Source organism: Acanthochromis polyacanthus, chromosome 17, assembly GCF_021347895.1.
Source record: "Acanthochromis polyacanthus isolate Apoly-LR-REF ecotype Palm Island chromosome 17, KAUST_Apoly_ChrSc, whole genome shotgun sequence".
Taxonomy (NCBI): domain Eukaryota; kingdom Metazoa; phylum Chordata; class Actinopteri; family Pomacentridae; genus Acanthochromis; species Acanthochromis polyacanthus.
In genome coordinates, this window is record NC_067129.1 from 37,419,136 (window position 1) to 37,435,266 (window position 16,131).

At 39.7% G+C, this 16,131-nt stretch overlaps 1 protein-coding gene across 3 annotated transcripts in view; it reads right to left on the reverse strand.

The window, feature by feature from the left end:
- Positions 1-16,131, reverse strand: part of LOC110970730 (CLOCK-interacting pacemaker-like) — a 611,892-nt gene that overhangs the window by 553,085 nt on the left and 42,676 nt on the right. The window lies entirely within an intron of this gene.

The following is a 16,131-nucleotide window of genomic DNA, read 5'->3' on the forward strand; positions in this document are numbered from 1 at the left end:
GCAAAATCTAATTGGGAAAACAGACAAAGCTACAAAATTCAACAGAGACTCAAAACTTACAACAGAGGGGAAATCTAAGAAAACCATGAATGAATAACCTAAATGAACCCATCAAAACTGAATACTTACAACTGGAAGAAACTAAACTGAAGAGGTAGGTAGCAGACTCAGGGAACTTTGAGGATGATAGAACACAAAACAGAATATCCATAGGCTTTGCAATTCTCTCAGTTACACCAGCAGGCATGATGTCTTCCATGACATCAGAAACATCAAGAGTCGGTTCCTGTGACGGTTCCACAGCATCTTAGCCCGTATCAGCTTCTGGGCCTCTTTGCCATGTCGCAACTTGAGGAGCATGAAAACTGTTTTTGTCGTCAAAGTTGGAGTTGTTGATATCAGTGTTATCACATGTGAAATACACAATCCTGCCTGGCACCAAATTTGGTGGTGCAACAGCACCAGTCTCAGGATCCTTTGCTTCCAGAATTTCCTTTTCCAAAGCAGTATCCACCTGCAAGGTATTCTTGTAATGGAGGATATGTAACGCATTGTGAAAGAGAGTACAGAGCTCTTTTGATCTTGTCACTTGGTGCAGGCCACTCCCAAGCCAAATGTGTTTGAGGTTAAGTTCTTATCCCCAAAGACGACATAGATGAGATCCTGGCCAATGCTAAGGATGCGTCTTTGGATTCTGGCATCCTTCTCACCGGAGTCTTCACCTTCAACCTCCTGATCTTCTTCAAGCAAAGTGGTGCCCCCAAACATCAATCTCAGAAACAAGAACAGGGATTCTGGAATTGATGATAATATCTTACCCTGACTGACATCCCAGCTTTTGCAAACAGGATGTGACAGTATGCAAGAGCAGTTTCATAGCAACGTGGATCATCTCAAGAAATTTCTGTCTTTCTTTCAGGCTGTTGTAGTGTAATACAGTTGTAAAAGCCACTGATGTGAAAGTAGAGTTTGCTTTTGAAAGTGCTGCACCTGCTAGTACTACTACTAGTTTACAGTAGTAGTTCCATACTTCTGACAAATCAAGAACTTGTGCTTTCCTTGCTGTGTCATTCAGGTCTAAGATCAGCTATTCCATAGCCACACCTGCTTCTTCATCAGCGAACACTTTTGTTTTCATTGTTCGCCACAGGAATTTCTTGTAGCAATTCAAGTGATATTTTCCTTCTGCTGCAGTAAGGTCAAACACTCCAGAGAATCTTACACGAATTACTGGATCGTACTGCGAGGCCTCTAGAATATGCTTGCTTGTGTTGAAAATGGCCACATTATACAATTTCCCTGACACTTTCAAATCCTGGTAGAACATGTGTTACAGGCCTCAGCTGACTTACCTGTTGACAAAAGCTCTTTTAAATACACACTTTAAACAAATACAATCTATAAAATTTCAAGTAAACTTGACAAACATCTTCAAATAACAACAGTCTGTGATCGTATAAAATGGAAAAATAAAATACAAGCTCTTTCAAATACCCACTTTGCAATCCTTAACATTTCAAGTAAACTGGTGAACTATCCCTTTAGGGCAGACACACACCAGAAGTAGGTGGCTGCCTGATTCTGGGATTCCGCCAGGGCATTTCAATGGGAAATGAGTGCATTCCTCCTCCTGCGAATGGTAAAAGTTACAGGAGGAGGAATCCGCTTGTTTCCCATTGAAATACATTGGCGGAATCCCAGAATCAGGCAGCCACCTACTTCTGGTGTGTGTGTGCCTTGAAGTGCACAAAGTGCTGTACAGTAAAACAAATATACCGTTTTCAAATATTGCTAGATAACACTAGATAACAGTGTGTAAAAAAAAATCAGCTGACACACCCTAGCTCACAAGGCTGCATGATGTACAGCTCCAAGGCTATATGGTGGAAAAATAAAACATTTTTATCTGTCAAATAAAACTGCCCAATTAAATACACAATTGTAAAAAATGAGCAATCACACTCCAAAGAAAAACAACTTGTGGATCACAGTACACAAGTGGATCACAGTGCTAATAATTAGTTATACATTACTAAGCATTAGTAAACACAGTTATAAGTACTTAAGCAGCAGTTGAGCATTAGTAAATGCTTAATTAATCATGAATTCATGATCTGTATGGCATTTATTATGCATTACTAAGCACTTAATAAACCCAGTTAAAAATGTTTTGTTGCTCATTGATAACCTCAGTTGTTAACACTTTATAAAGGGTTAGCAACTGTGTTAGTATATGTTTTACAAACACATATTCATACTCAATGAATAACTTATTAATGCCTATTAATGCGGTTACTACTCATTAGTTAAGTATATTCTGTGAGCCCATCTAAAGTGAGGACTATCTATGCTTTATAAAGCATTTATAAAGCATTTATAAATGACACAGAAGCAAAGATATACAAAGTGTCAGTGTTTTTATTTTTTTATTTTTTTTACCTCTCTGACGTGCCTTTGGGCCCATCTCCTTTTCCTTTGACTTTTTCACCTTCTTTTTCCCTTTCCCTGTCTTCTTCTTGTCTTTCTTGTTCTTCTTTTTGTCTGGAGACGAGTCAGGGGAGACAAAGTCAGACTCCGACTCAGACTCACTCTCACTGTTGGAGGACGATTCCATTGAGTCGTCAGAAGAGGAACGTGAAGTCTTGCGTTTCTGGGAGGAGTTGGGTGCTGGAGGTGGATGCTGCACCATCTTTTTTAAGAGCTATTTAAAACAGAAAGAAATCAAACATGCGGCATCATCTCACATGAAAGAGTTTAAAGCTTGTTTTGTATGCGTTCATATAGTTTGTCAGTTATTGAGTTTATCTGAGTTGTTGTGGGCCAGTGATGCACAACTCAAATCAACCACCTCAATGATTCCCAAACGAATAATGATACAAAACTGGTTGGCTGTGTTCCTTTAACCAGAAAAGCACGCCCCCGGACCCTTCCCCTTACTAGTTAAATGAACACTTTTGAGGGCTTCAGAACTATGTACAAACAAGACGGGTCTGTATGCAGTGCACAGAACGGTTGCGGAGACCAAGAACAGTGGCCTGGCAGGCAGGGAGCGGACAAATAAAGGATGGATTGAGGGCCCATACTATCCAGTAGTGTGCTGGTTTATTGTTTCTGTCAGCAGCATTAAGAATTGCAAAATTTGTTTCCAGTTGCCTTCCAAATAAACATACTGCCTCTGAAAACATTATGGATATGATATGACAGTGTGGACGGTGCTTTACAGAGTTCAGCCACCAGAAATCTTATTGTTGTTAAGGGAACACATTTTGCTGCCATACTAGCAGAGCTGGCTTCTCCCCTCCTCATAGTAGCCTACCTCCATGGCTGGGAGATGACCTTGTTGGCGCAATGCTATCTAAAGCGCTACATCGCAGGGGTCAAAATTATGAAGGGTCTGGTGACTGCTAAGGGTCAAGGCTGTTTTATTTTCTTCTAAGTCTGAAAATTCTACCTAGTAATAACTGATATTATTAGATACGATGAGCCCTCAATCCTTCCCTTATCTGTTGGCCCCCCTTATTTGCCAGCCCACCCCATTCTGCACTCTGCATACAGACTCGTTTTGTACAAATCAAAACAACAAACAACTTAACTGAAATGAAGAAAAACACAAATTGAAATCAAAAATGAAGAAAATATAATACAACAATATCTAATACAATTATAGTGGCCTTAAGTTGTTTCCAGAGTTATTATAGTAAAGTGTCTTTTGACTTACCTTCTGCCAACTGTTCTTTCAGAAAATCTCTCTCCCTGGTCAGCTCATCAATCCTCTGTTGCCAGGCTGCCTTCAGCTTATACAGGTCCAACTCGTCTGCAATTTTTTTTGTTTGCCAGGACTTTAGTTGGGGCAATGGACACACCTAATGGAAAGTAAAGTTCAGGTCAAGTCATACTACTACAGCTCTAGCACACAGTACAGTAAACATCAAAGGGATACAAGTCAATCAAAGGGTACAGTACACACCACGAGCATCTGCGATGAGCCTCTCTTCCAAAGAATCCATCTCCACATTCTCCACTGCTGCTTTCTTCTTTTTGGCATGTCCTCCCCGCATACCTAATACAGAGTAAATTGTTGTATTAATGAATCATCTAGATTACTGGTTCTCAAACTTTTTCATTTCAAGGGCACCAAATTAGCACATATTAAACATCTGTAGGCCTGTAGCAATAATTATCATTAACTTTCATTTCAAGAAATTCCCAGTTTGGCATGCATTAGGCTACGGAGCCCCATTTAATGGCATTTGTGTTCCTGGGACCCCACTGTACATAAAGTCAATGTTTGATTGGCCCCAGAAATGTACAAATGGTTTGTACACTCTTACAGTTCCCTAAGGGTCCATTATTTGGTTCCTAACTATTAACCCGGGGACTCCATGCTCCCTCTAGCATTTAGAGTCTAGATCACACAAACACACGCACAAGCAAACACGTAATACACGTTCCGGGGTTGTAGTCCATGTGGGAAGGGAAACATGAAAATGACATGTATTCACCACTATCGACGGTATTTCCGTCTTCCACCGTTAATGTCACTCTCCTCCGTAGTGTTTTTTTTGTTCCGTCTCCACGCATTTCTGCAACCTGTTTGCCGCTACGATCAGCTGGCATCTCTCCAGCGTGATATGGCTCTCTCTCCGACTTTCGCATTTTGGAGCATGCGCACTAGCATTTTTGACTGTAAGAGCATGCGCAGTAGCGTCCTACACGTCCCAGCGTCCTACAAGTCCCAGCCTCCTCCGCGGTTCCGGAGAGCGAGTCCGAGACCGCGGGTTTTTTATTTTTCTCATATTGATAACAGTAGTCATTGTATGTGTGTGTGCGTGCGTGTGTGCGAGAGAGGGAGGAAGAAGGAGGAAGAAGAGCGGGTGAGTTTGGGGGAGTTTACTTGAAATGTTAAGTGTTAACATACAGTGATATTATGTGCTCTCAATTGTTTTAGTTTTGCAATTGTTTTATTTTGGAGCCCACTGCCACATCCGGTCTGTTCACACTAAATGGTGCTGCTTGTATTACTCCGCCAGTGTGTGTGCGTGTGTCCACCTGTATGTGCGCGAGACGCAATAAAGAGAGCTCCCGACATGCAAGTCCGATGTTGTTCTTTCCTCCGTGATAATGTGTAAAGATCCAGCTCTGCTCATGGGGAAACACGCAAGACTACTGCGCATCACTCTGACAACATTAAGGATTGCAAAGTGTGTATTTAAAAGAGCTTGTATTTTATTTTTCTATTTTATACGATCACAGACTGTTCTTATTTGAAGATGTTTGTCAAGTTTACTTGAAATTTTATAGATTGTATTTGTTTAAAATGTGTATTTAAAAGAGCTTGTATTGTTTGGGACCAATAAAACTGACACTTTGTATATCTTTGCTTCTGTGTCATCTATAAATGCTTTATAAAGCATAGATAGTCCTCACTTTAGATGGGCTCACAGAATATACTTAACTAATGAGTCATAACCGCATTAATAAGTTATTCATTAAGTATGAATACGTGTTTGTAAAACATATACTAACACAGTTGCTAATCCTTTATAAAGTATTGTAGCGGCTGTGGGGGCCGCTGGGGTCACTGCGGCGAGTGACTGTGTTCCGGGTGGGGGGACCGCTAGGCATCATGGGAAGTTATGTGTTCTTTGGGATTGTTTTACAGGGTTATCTACAGACGTTCTTTTTATTACTGGTTGGTTTTAGTTGTTCCAATTCTACATTCTGAGCTCATTTGTGTGTTCATTGCTTTCACGTTATACCGTGACTCAGGGGGGTTGTTGGGGGAGTGACCTCGGCCTGCGAGCCAGTACAGTGGGTGTGAGTTCCTGAGTGCTTATTGTGGTGGTGACAATAAAGCCAGGTGTATTAACTGCAAGATCCCTTGTCATTCCTGCCTTATGTCGCCCCTCAGTGCTACAGTATTAACAACTGAGGTTATCAATGAGCAATAAAACATTTTTAACTGGGTTTATTAAGTGCTTAGTAATGCATAATAAATGCCATACAGATCATGAATTCATGATTAATTAAGCATTTACTAATGCTCAACTGCTGCTTAAGTACTTACAAATGGGTTGAGTTTAAAACGTTTATAACTGTGTTTACTAATGCTTAGTAATGTATAACTAATTATTTACAAATGATGAGTTAACGAATTAAGCACTTTACTAATGTTTAATAATGTGTTAGTTGAACATTTAAAACTGTCTTTACTAATGCTTTGTAATGCATTACTAATGTTGAATTAATGGTTAATTCATGAAAAATTAAGGATTTACTAATGCTTGATTAATGCTTAGTAATGTATTAGTTGAGCATTTATAACTGTCTTTACGAATGCTTTGTAATGCATTACTAATGTCGAATTCATTATGAGTTCATGAGGAATTAAGGATTAACTAATGCTTAAGTGCTAACCTCTGCTAGTTACATATAGTTATTGGTATTTCTTGCATGAAAAGTACTGCTTTTGTGTTACTTCCCCCCAAGGGAATTCTGTGAAGGCACGTATTGTATGGTCTCATGGCACCATCTAGAGGTCATTTTGTAATATAGCGGTAAATCACTCTACAAGGCCAATGTGACATTTTGAATTAACAAATCGCTGTTAAATAGTAGTTAGGACATAGATATATATTCTTATATTGTGTTATATTTTCATTTTCAGATCACACATACAGCATTCTGTACACCCAGTTGGACTTTTGTCAATAAAGTCTCTGAAGTGGAACACCTGAACAGTCTGTGATTTAATTGATCACACCAGTGGTGGTTGGTGAATACCGAACCAAAAGAATTGGAAAGAAGCCGTTGCGCTATACTTTCTTTTACAGTACTTAAGTAATGCTTAATAGTGTATAGTTATTATAAAGTGCTACCTCTTTATTTATATAGCACTTTTCATACAGCACTTGTAGCACAAAGTGCTTTACAAACAGACAAATAATGAAAATAGATGAAAACAATTATGACCCAAGGTTTTAAGTTTGTTTTTAAAAACATTAACATTAGGTGCAGCCCTCAGGTCTTCAGGAAGGCTGTTCCATAAGCGGGGGCCGTAGTAATAAAAAGATGGCCCACCATAAGATTTTGTGTTGATCTTGGGAACTGTCAATAGAGAACTTCCTGAAGACCTGAGGGTTCTAATTGGTTCACACGGTAAAAGCAAATCTGATAAATACGATGGACTAAGACCATGAAGAGCTTTAAAAAACCAATAAAAGAATCTTAAAATCTATCCTAAAAGAAACGAGTAGCCAATGCAGAGACCTTAAAATCGGTGTAATATGGGCTCTCTTTCTGGTCCCCATTAGCATCCGTGCAGCTGAATTCTGTAGGAGCTGAAGATGGGAAATTTTCTTTTGCGGGAGACCAGAAAGAAGAGCATTGCAGTAATCTATTCTACAGGTGATAAAAGCATGTATTAATGTCTCTCTGCATTGGCATGAGAGAGAAACGGTCGCACTCGGGCAATGTTCTTTAAATGACTAAAAGCTTTTTTGGTAATGTCCCGGATATGTAGCTCAAAACTGAGCTCTGAATCGAATAAAACCCCTAAATTTTTAGCCTGCCCACAAGGATTAAAAGATAATGCTTGAAGTTTGCTGACCAGTTTCTCTCTCTTGACCCCTGAACCAATGACTAAAACCTGAGTTTTGTCCTGGTTGAGCTGTAAAAAGTTGTCTGCCATCCATGATTTAATATCTAAAATACAGTTAAAAAGGGCATCGAGTGGCCATGTCTCCTGATGACATTACCTAATGGGAGCATATAAAGATTAAAAAGAGTAGGGCCTAAAATTGAACCTTGGGGAATACCACACGCAATGTCATAACATTGTGATAAATGATCCCCAAGGTTCACATAAAACTTTCTATCACTAAGATAAGATTTAAACCAGTTACAAACAGTGTCTGAGAAGCCAATAAAATCATGGAGTCTACTTAAAAGAATTTTGTGGTCAACAGTATCAAATGCAGGGTAATTTGTTATCCATATTGCACCTGAAGTCATTAACAATTTTGACCAGAACAGTCTCTGTACTGGGATTTTTTCTAAAACCAGATTGATAAATTTCATAAATATTTCTTAAACTAATAAAATCATTTAACTGGTTTAAAACAATCTTCTCTAAAAGTTTACTTAAAATGGCAAATTGGATACAGGTCCAAAATTATCAGCTACAGCTGTATCCAAATTGCTTCTCTTCAGGAGAAGTTTTATGATAGGAGTTTTAAAAGCAGAGGGGAACACGCCTGTCTGAAGAGAATAATTTAAAATAATAAGAAAATCCTGTTTAATAAAGTCATAGAAGTTCTTAAAAAGGGATGCTGGAATGGGATCTAAAAGGCAGGTAGTTACACACGTGGACAAAATTGTTGGTACCCCTCAGTTAAAGAAGGAAAAACCCACAATTCTCACTGAAATCACTTGAAACTCACAAAAGTAACAATAAATAAAAATTTATTGAAAATTAAATAATCAAAATCAGCCATCACTTTTGAATTGTTGATTAACATAATTATTTAACTGAGGGGTACCACCAATTTTGTCCACGTGTGTAGCTTGAGTTGTTTAAAAACTTTTTCAAGCATCACAGCATCAATTAGGACAAAACTTTCCAGTGTTTCCCCATTTAAAATCAAAGATTCTGAGGAGTTAAAACTCAAAGGCTGAGAAAGTAAAAGGTTTGATCTGATAAAATCAATTTTACTGCTGAAGTGGACTGCAAAGTCATCACATGACAAGTCTGATTCCTTAGTTTGATTACAAACAGGGTTGATCAATCAATGTCTATTGTTTTAAAAAGTACCTTAGGATTGTTTTTGTTATTGTGAATTAATTTGGAAAAATGTTCCTTTCTTGCCTGTTTGATTGTTGTGTTATAAATCTTCAGATGATATTGGAAAATACTGTAGTTTAGTTGAATTTTGTTTTTCCGCCACTTCCGTTCTACTTTTCGACAATTTCTTTTGAGGTTAATGATATAACTGTTTGACCAGGGAGGCTTTGGTTTTGTTGATATTCTTTTGATTTTTATTGGTGCAACAGTGTCTAGAGCTGACTTTAGTTTACTGTTAAAATGATCAACAATAAAATCACAGGAGGAAGGTAAAACATGTGTGGGGGTATCAGTTAAAATGTCAATAAAAATTTGCAGCCACTTCAGAAGTAAGATAGTGCTTCCTGATTGTACGCACTGGGATTTCTTGTTGCTTAAAATCACTGATATTAAAAACACACAAAAATGATCAGACAAGCCCACGTCCATAACAGAGTTCACAGATGTTGAAAGGCCATGGGTGGTTATTAAATCTAAAATGTTTTCCTCTGTGAGCACGATGAACTAAGCTAGTGGTCTTACATGTTTATTCTTTCACAAGTTACAATGTTTTGTTTTTCCTGTACTTAGGGTGTTTAGGGTGTTTATTTCTGTTCAAGAATCCCTTTCCACATGTGAACCCTACTCCACCTCCGTCATGGAGCCCCCAGCTCCCCTGCCTCCTCTCCTACACCAGCAGCAGCTCCACTGCAGCACCAGCTTCGACACCAGTACCAGCTCAGATGCCGACACTGTCAGCATTAACCTCCAGCATGTCACAGCAACATCTTATGACTGACTGGTAAAACACAGTAAACAGAGACCATGGTTGATTTCGCATTGCTATTATTGCAAGTGTAAATGGCTGTAAGCATGAACAGAACAGTGAGACCAAGGACCAAGAATTCAGGCACGGGTAAATGCAAACTATACAGCACGCCAGCTCAAGAATGCCTGATTAAAGCTACATGACAGTGACACATAAACAGAACACATGCAGCTGCATTTTTTTTCATTGACTTAACAAGCAAGTGACCAATTCATTTACGTTCTGGTGCAGTGTAGTATTGCAACCAGTCTTCTTATAGTCACCACATAACTGTGTGTTAGAAGAATTACACTTAGAATGATAACACTTATGAGGTTATCATTGAGTGACTATGAAGAAATAAGGACTACCATCAGCATTCTAAGTTGTGACTATCAGCATTCTAAGTTGTGACCATGCATGTGTTCGGAAGTAACAAGAACAAAGCTGACTTGTTCCTATTGACTTGTTCCTAGTGAGCTGACTCGCTGTTATGATAAGATCATGCAAGTAAGACATGTTCTGTCTTTGTATTGGTCTGAAATCTTATGACTAACGCATGATGACTCCTCTGTACCGTATGATTGTATGAGAAGGAAATAAAAGGACAAGGAGAGGGGCAGGCTCTCCAGAGTTTGTGAGGCTGCCGCGATGCATACTGCAGAGCTGTAGTCTCTATCTCTCTCCTTGTGCGCAAGTAAAAGACTGGAGCTCGTGAGTGCTGTCCTTTCTTCCTGAGCTGTTTGTGTATTCTTCAGGTTTGAACTTAACATAACTTGGTCCTTCGAGCCGGATGCCAATACACCTGGAACCCTAAGGAACTGTTCGAGGGAGACCGAAGTCTGTGCACAGCCCCCTGGAACTGGGTTCGGGGACAAAAGCCCTCCGTGGTTGAATTCCACGTCGGCCGGTTAAAACCCTGTCCGGGTTCCATGGGGTTCCAGGTTGACGGCATCTGAACAAAGAGAACAGCACCAGGAACGAACGACAGGTACTGCACAAATGCATTGACACTCAAAGAGTGAGTGTGGAAAGCGCTTTAGGAAAGTGAAGTCCTGAGCTAAGAGAAGCCAAAAACTTACAGTAGGAAAGTGAAGTCCTGAGCTAAGGAAAGCTGAAAACTTACAGGAGGAGTAGTGAAGTCCTGAGCTAAGGAAAGCTGAAAACTTACAAAACGTGTGCATGTGTTGAACTGTGAGTGTGAAAGGACTGGTCAGCGATTGTATAAACTGTGAACTGGATGAAAGAACAAAACACAGCTGTTCTTAGCAACTCCAAAGATGAAATGAAAATTCACACCACGCTTTTTTTAGTTGTGGTGGAGGAGGTACTGTTTGTGCTTCGATTAAAGTAAAGAGTGCCAAAAATTTATTAAAGTATAACTATCACAGACATGATCATGATTGAAAATCGATGGACGGGTGGCTGAACACATCACATCATAGCTGTGGAGTCCTTCAAGCTCCCGGGGACTACAATCTCTCAGGGCCTGCACTGGGAGATGAACATCCCCTCCATCCTGAAAAAGGCTCAGCAGAGGATGTATTTCCTACGACAGCTGAGGAGACACAGCCTGCCACAGGAGCTTTTGATCCAGTTCTACACTGCAGCCATCCAATCTGTCCTGTGCACCTCTGGATCAGCCACACAGCAAGACAGAAACAAGACTACAGCGTGTCGGACGGACTGCAGAAAACATCATCAGAGACCCCACTCAACCTGGACATAACCTGTTTCCCCCCTCCTTTTTGGCAGGTGCTACAGAGCCCTGTACACAAAAACCACCAGACACAGTTTCTTCCTCACTGCCATCACTGTAATAAACAGCTGAGGCATTCCTGCACACCTGTACATTAGCTAGTATTCCAATGGACATGTAAAGTATTTTTTTTTCACCATGAACAGCATGTCTCTGCTTTTTGCACTACTGTGTTTATAACAATTATCATTTTGCTAATGTGTTCATATATTCCTTTTCAGCTGTAAATTTCTGTCTATATTGTGTTGTTTAATTTTACTATTATTTCTCTTTCCTCCCTGTTCCTCTTTCTATAGTTTCATTTTTTATTATTGTCTTCCATATTCCTAGGGTGTGTTCGCCAGTCTAGCCTTTTTTAACTCTTACCTCAGGTTAAGTCTGGTCCAGCTCTCCGTTTAAAGGGTTAGATTCTATCTGCCTATTAGTATTCCACCTAACAGGTTTCAGCAGAATAATTAAGCTGGAGTCGAGAGACACTCGCCCAGGTTCTGACTGCCTTGCATCCGAACGTCTCACCCCTCTTATCTGATAAATGCTATCCCACTAAGCAGCCTTTCTAAGTAGTAGAATTGATCTATCAATCATGTTCGTTATCGGTCAGCTTCTCTCTAAGGACTGCATGCACTTGGTGCTATTCCTGGGTTCGTTTTAGAGGTTTGGAAAAAACTAACCTCAGGGGTAATGTTTAAACACTCTCAATTTGGACTGAGTAACCTTTAAGAACCATTAGATTGAATGCACACAATCAACTTAACTTTTTACCACTATGCAGAGTCAGTGGTTTATAATAATTTCATTAGGCTTCTCTTTAAATGCAATAAAGCGATTTATTAAGCAATTTTAGCAAGGGCACAGCATCAATTCATGATTAAACAATTAATTATTTCTTGATTAAAAATTATACTAAAGTAACTAAATTGAGCGTACCTGACAATCTTCTCTAATTAGTAAATTTAGGAGAGAGAGCGAACAGCGTGGCCACTACCGTATCACTCAGTCTTGACTTGCGTCTGGGAGGAGTCCTCAGTTGTCCAGAGGACTCAGTACGATGTCTTCTTGGCGGACAAAAGGATCTTATCCCTCGGCAGGGGGAGCGGAGGAGTCCTGTAAGCCAATCGTGGTCTGGCAGTTATCTCTGGAATCGGCTGGAACGTTAGTGCTTACGCCCCAGCTGTCTTCTCTGTGGTATGGTGGTGATGGAAAACCCTCGTCTGTTCAGGCTGTGGTGGGTCACTGGGTCTCCCAGCCCCGGGCAGGGGAACAGCCCAGTGCTGTTGCCTCCTTTGCCTCTTCGGGTGTAGTCGGTTCTTCCCTCTATTGGTCTCTTCTGGATAACTGCAGAACCTCTTAAGACTCTCCGTTTGGCAGTGTGGTCTTCGCTTGTTGAACAAAGTCAGAAAAAGACTTTGCTTCCAACGATGTCCTCAGCGATCTCTGGAGCCTAAGTCCCGCGTTGTCTTCCCGTCTTCTAGGGCAATAGATGATGGTGAAGATTCTTCAGAACTCCGGCCAAGTTCCCCTTTGCAGCTCTTCTTGCAGCTCCGGTGAACGTCTCCCGTTCTGTGCTTGCAGCACTGCGCTTATAATCTCTCTCCTTACACACAAAACTGGCTAGGTACGCCCCTGGCTCTGTCTAACTTATGCAATCAACTTGTCATTACACACAGCAGCAATACAGAAGTCATGTTGTTACAGCAAATACACAGTGTCCACATTCTGTTTAACACACACACATTTCAACAGGCCCTGCTGGGACTTCCCAAACTTCCCCTGTTATGCCCCTGTCTAGGGGGTAGGGTGCACAACATAAAGTAAAAAAAAAAAAGAAGAAAAAATAACCCCGAATATTTCCCCAGTCCCCAAAAGAAACAACAGTCTAACAAGTTCTAAAAAAAATACCAGAATTTATTTTGCAATATAACTACAACTTAAAGAGGCCACTGCATGGGCTGTTCATTCAAAACCAACAAAAGACGGATACAAACTAAAGAGGCATTTCTTGCTCTCAAACAAAAGAAAATATCCAATCCAAAAACATACACAATAAGCAAAAAAAACCTACTAAACCAAACAACAAAACTCCGCTACTCTAATCGAATTCAAATATTTGGAGGCTGGGGAGACACACAAAGGGTGCTGCTGTCAAAGTGGCTCCTCCATCACTGCCGGCCGCCAGGATTTGAAATGACAGCCAGCCAATCAGCATTGTCCGCCAACCACGCCTCCTGCACACAAAGATTTACACAGAATCCACAGAGCACCCACTCCCAGACAATAAAACAGTTCGAAACTACAACAACAACAAAAAACAAAAAAACAAATACGGCCACGGCCGTAACACCCTTTTTTCAGAGGAGGTTGCTGTGTCACTGTGGCTGCCGAGTCATGGTGATTGTTGCTCTCTGCACTTCTGCTTTTTTAAGGCTTACACACACAGAGCCTTCCAGGCCTGCACACACATACAGAACCTAAACAAGGATTATTTTGCACAGAATCACTTCTTAAATCATTCTTCTTGATTTTAAACATAATAAATCATCTGTGTCATCACTTTAATCAAATCAAATCAACATTCTAGAATATATACTTTTCAGCAAGCATAATTATGTGGTTAACTTATAATGTTTCTTTATTTGTCTGCTTCAAAACCTTTGTTACCTTAGGGCCATAATGAGCCTGAATGCTTTCTGAGACCTCAACATCTGCATCTTACTTGACAGGTGACACCGACAGCTGAAACCAAATTCTGTGTATTTTCTGTACTTACTTGGCCATTAAAGCTTATTCTGATGACTTTGTGTCTTTGATCTAGGCAAGAAGAAAAGAGGCCACAGAAAATTGGACCTTCCAAGGGTACTTGCGGAGATCCAGGCTGAGGAGAAGTGGAACCGTGCCCAGCGTGATGAGAACATCCAGCTGCTCCTCAGCGAGGCAAGAGAGAATGAAGCGGCTTTGCAGCAGGAGAAGATGGCCCAGAATGCTGCCTTCAATCAGCCATTCCTAGGTGTGCTGGAGCAGCTGGTGCAGGCAGTGGGCAGCCAGCGAGTGTGAGCGAGTCCACCTCACAGAGGCTTGAGATTTAGTTGTATATAGTTTCCCTTTTAGCTCTCCATTGTAGGAAAGGCCCACCATAGTTTGTACTTTTCACATTGTAAATAGTTTTGATTTTGCTGCTGACTAATAAACTATTTTGTGACTTATGTGATTGCATCATAACTTCTCATTTTGTCTGTTAAGACACTGGAAGGAAAAGAGTCAACAGTCTGAACCAAAAAATTCTGCATTCCCTAATAATGCATTTATGTTTAATGGTATTTAACATGTTTTAAAACAAACTACTTTATGGTTCATTATTCCGTTGACTCAATTACACCAAAGCAATACTGATTTATCAAACTGGAATATTCTTAAAACAGCTGTTTTAACGTTTTGGTATTTAATTTGTCATGTAATCTTGCTGACCTTCACAAATAAACAATAGCACAGACACATCTGCAAAAGGTACAAAAGTTTATAGTTAGAATTGCATTCAAGAAAACAACAGCGGTCCATAGACCGAAAAACAGAAGTATAAAAAGAAGAATAACTTTTAACTTTTACATGACACATACTGCATCAGTGCATCCTGCACATCTCTGCCCTCCTCCTCTATATGGAGAGAATTTTGTTTCTTTATTATTCAATCAATCAAAAAAAGGTTTTGCAACCAAAAAAGAGAGTTGAGACCAAAAAACATAAAGCTGCAATCAAAAAAATAAAAGATCAATCAAATAGAATAGATCTGGATAAAAATGACTCAATATGAGGAAGAAATTAAAAAGCTAGAAAGTAAATTTTGGCAAAATCCAAATAACACCTGCCTGGCCAACCTAATGAAAATTAAATACAAACTAAATAATATATACACAAAAAAAGCAGAATATTCTCTTCATAGATTGAAACAAAAATGGTACGAATCTGGTGAAAAAGCAAGCAAGCTATTAGCCAGTCAGTTGAAAGCTAGAGAAGCTGCTCGCCAAATAGGAGCAATTAGAAATAAAACTAGTGCACTGGTTACTAATCACAAAGAAATTAACCAGGTATTTAAACAGTTCTATGAAGAACTTTACAGGGCAGAGGGTGAACTAGACCTAAGTAAAGCAAAAAAATTCTTTGAACATTTAAATCTCCCTAAATTGTCAGAAGAAGATATGAAATACCCGGAACACCCAATAACACTTGAAGAGGTGAATAAAATAATACAATCCTTACCCTCAGGAAAAACCCCAGGTATAGATGGGATTCCAAATGAATTTTACAAGAAGTTTGCAGATGATCTTAGCTCTGAATTACTAAAAACATTTAGCTCAGCCATTAATTCAGGACAGCTTCCATTTTCTATGACAGAATCAATAATCACCCTTACGGGAAAAGCCAGCATGTCGTCATTTGCTGTACAAGACCGCTGCTGGTTGGCAAGAACCGGCAGTAACATAACGGCTTGCTACGAGAACGATATCGGGTTTGAAACAAATACGTAAAGTTATCGCTTTTCATGAATGAAATTGCACATGTATTTACCACAATGGTAATATCATGTGTAGTTGTTAGTTGTATGAAGCGTTCCTTCCAGGGTATCCGTGGGGTCTTAAAAAGTCTTAAAAAGTCTTAAATCCAATAATTTGAATTTAAGGCCTTAAAATGTCTAAAATTCTCCTAAAATCTTATAAAAGGTCTTAAATACGATTTTGAAAGGTCTTAAAA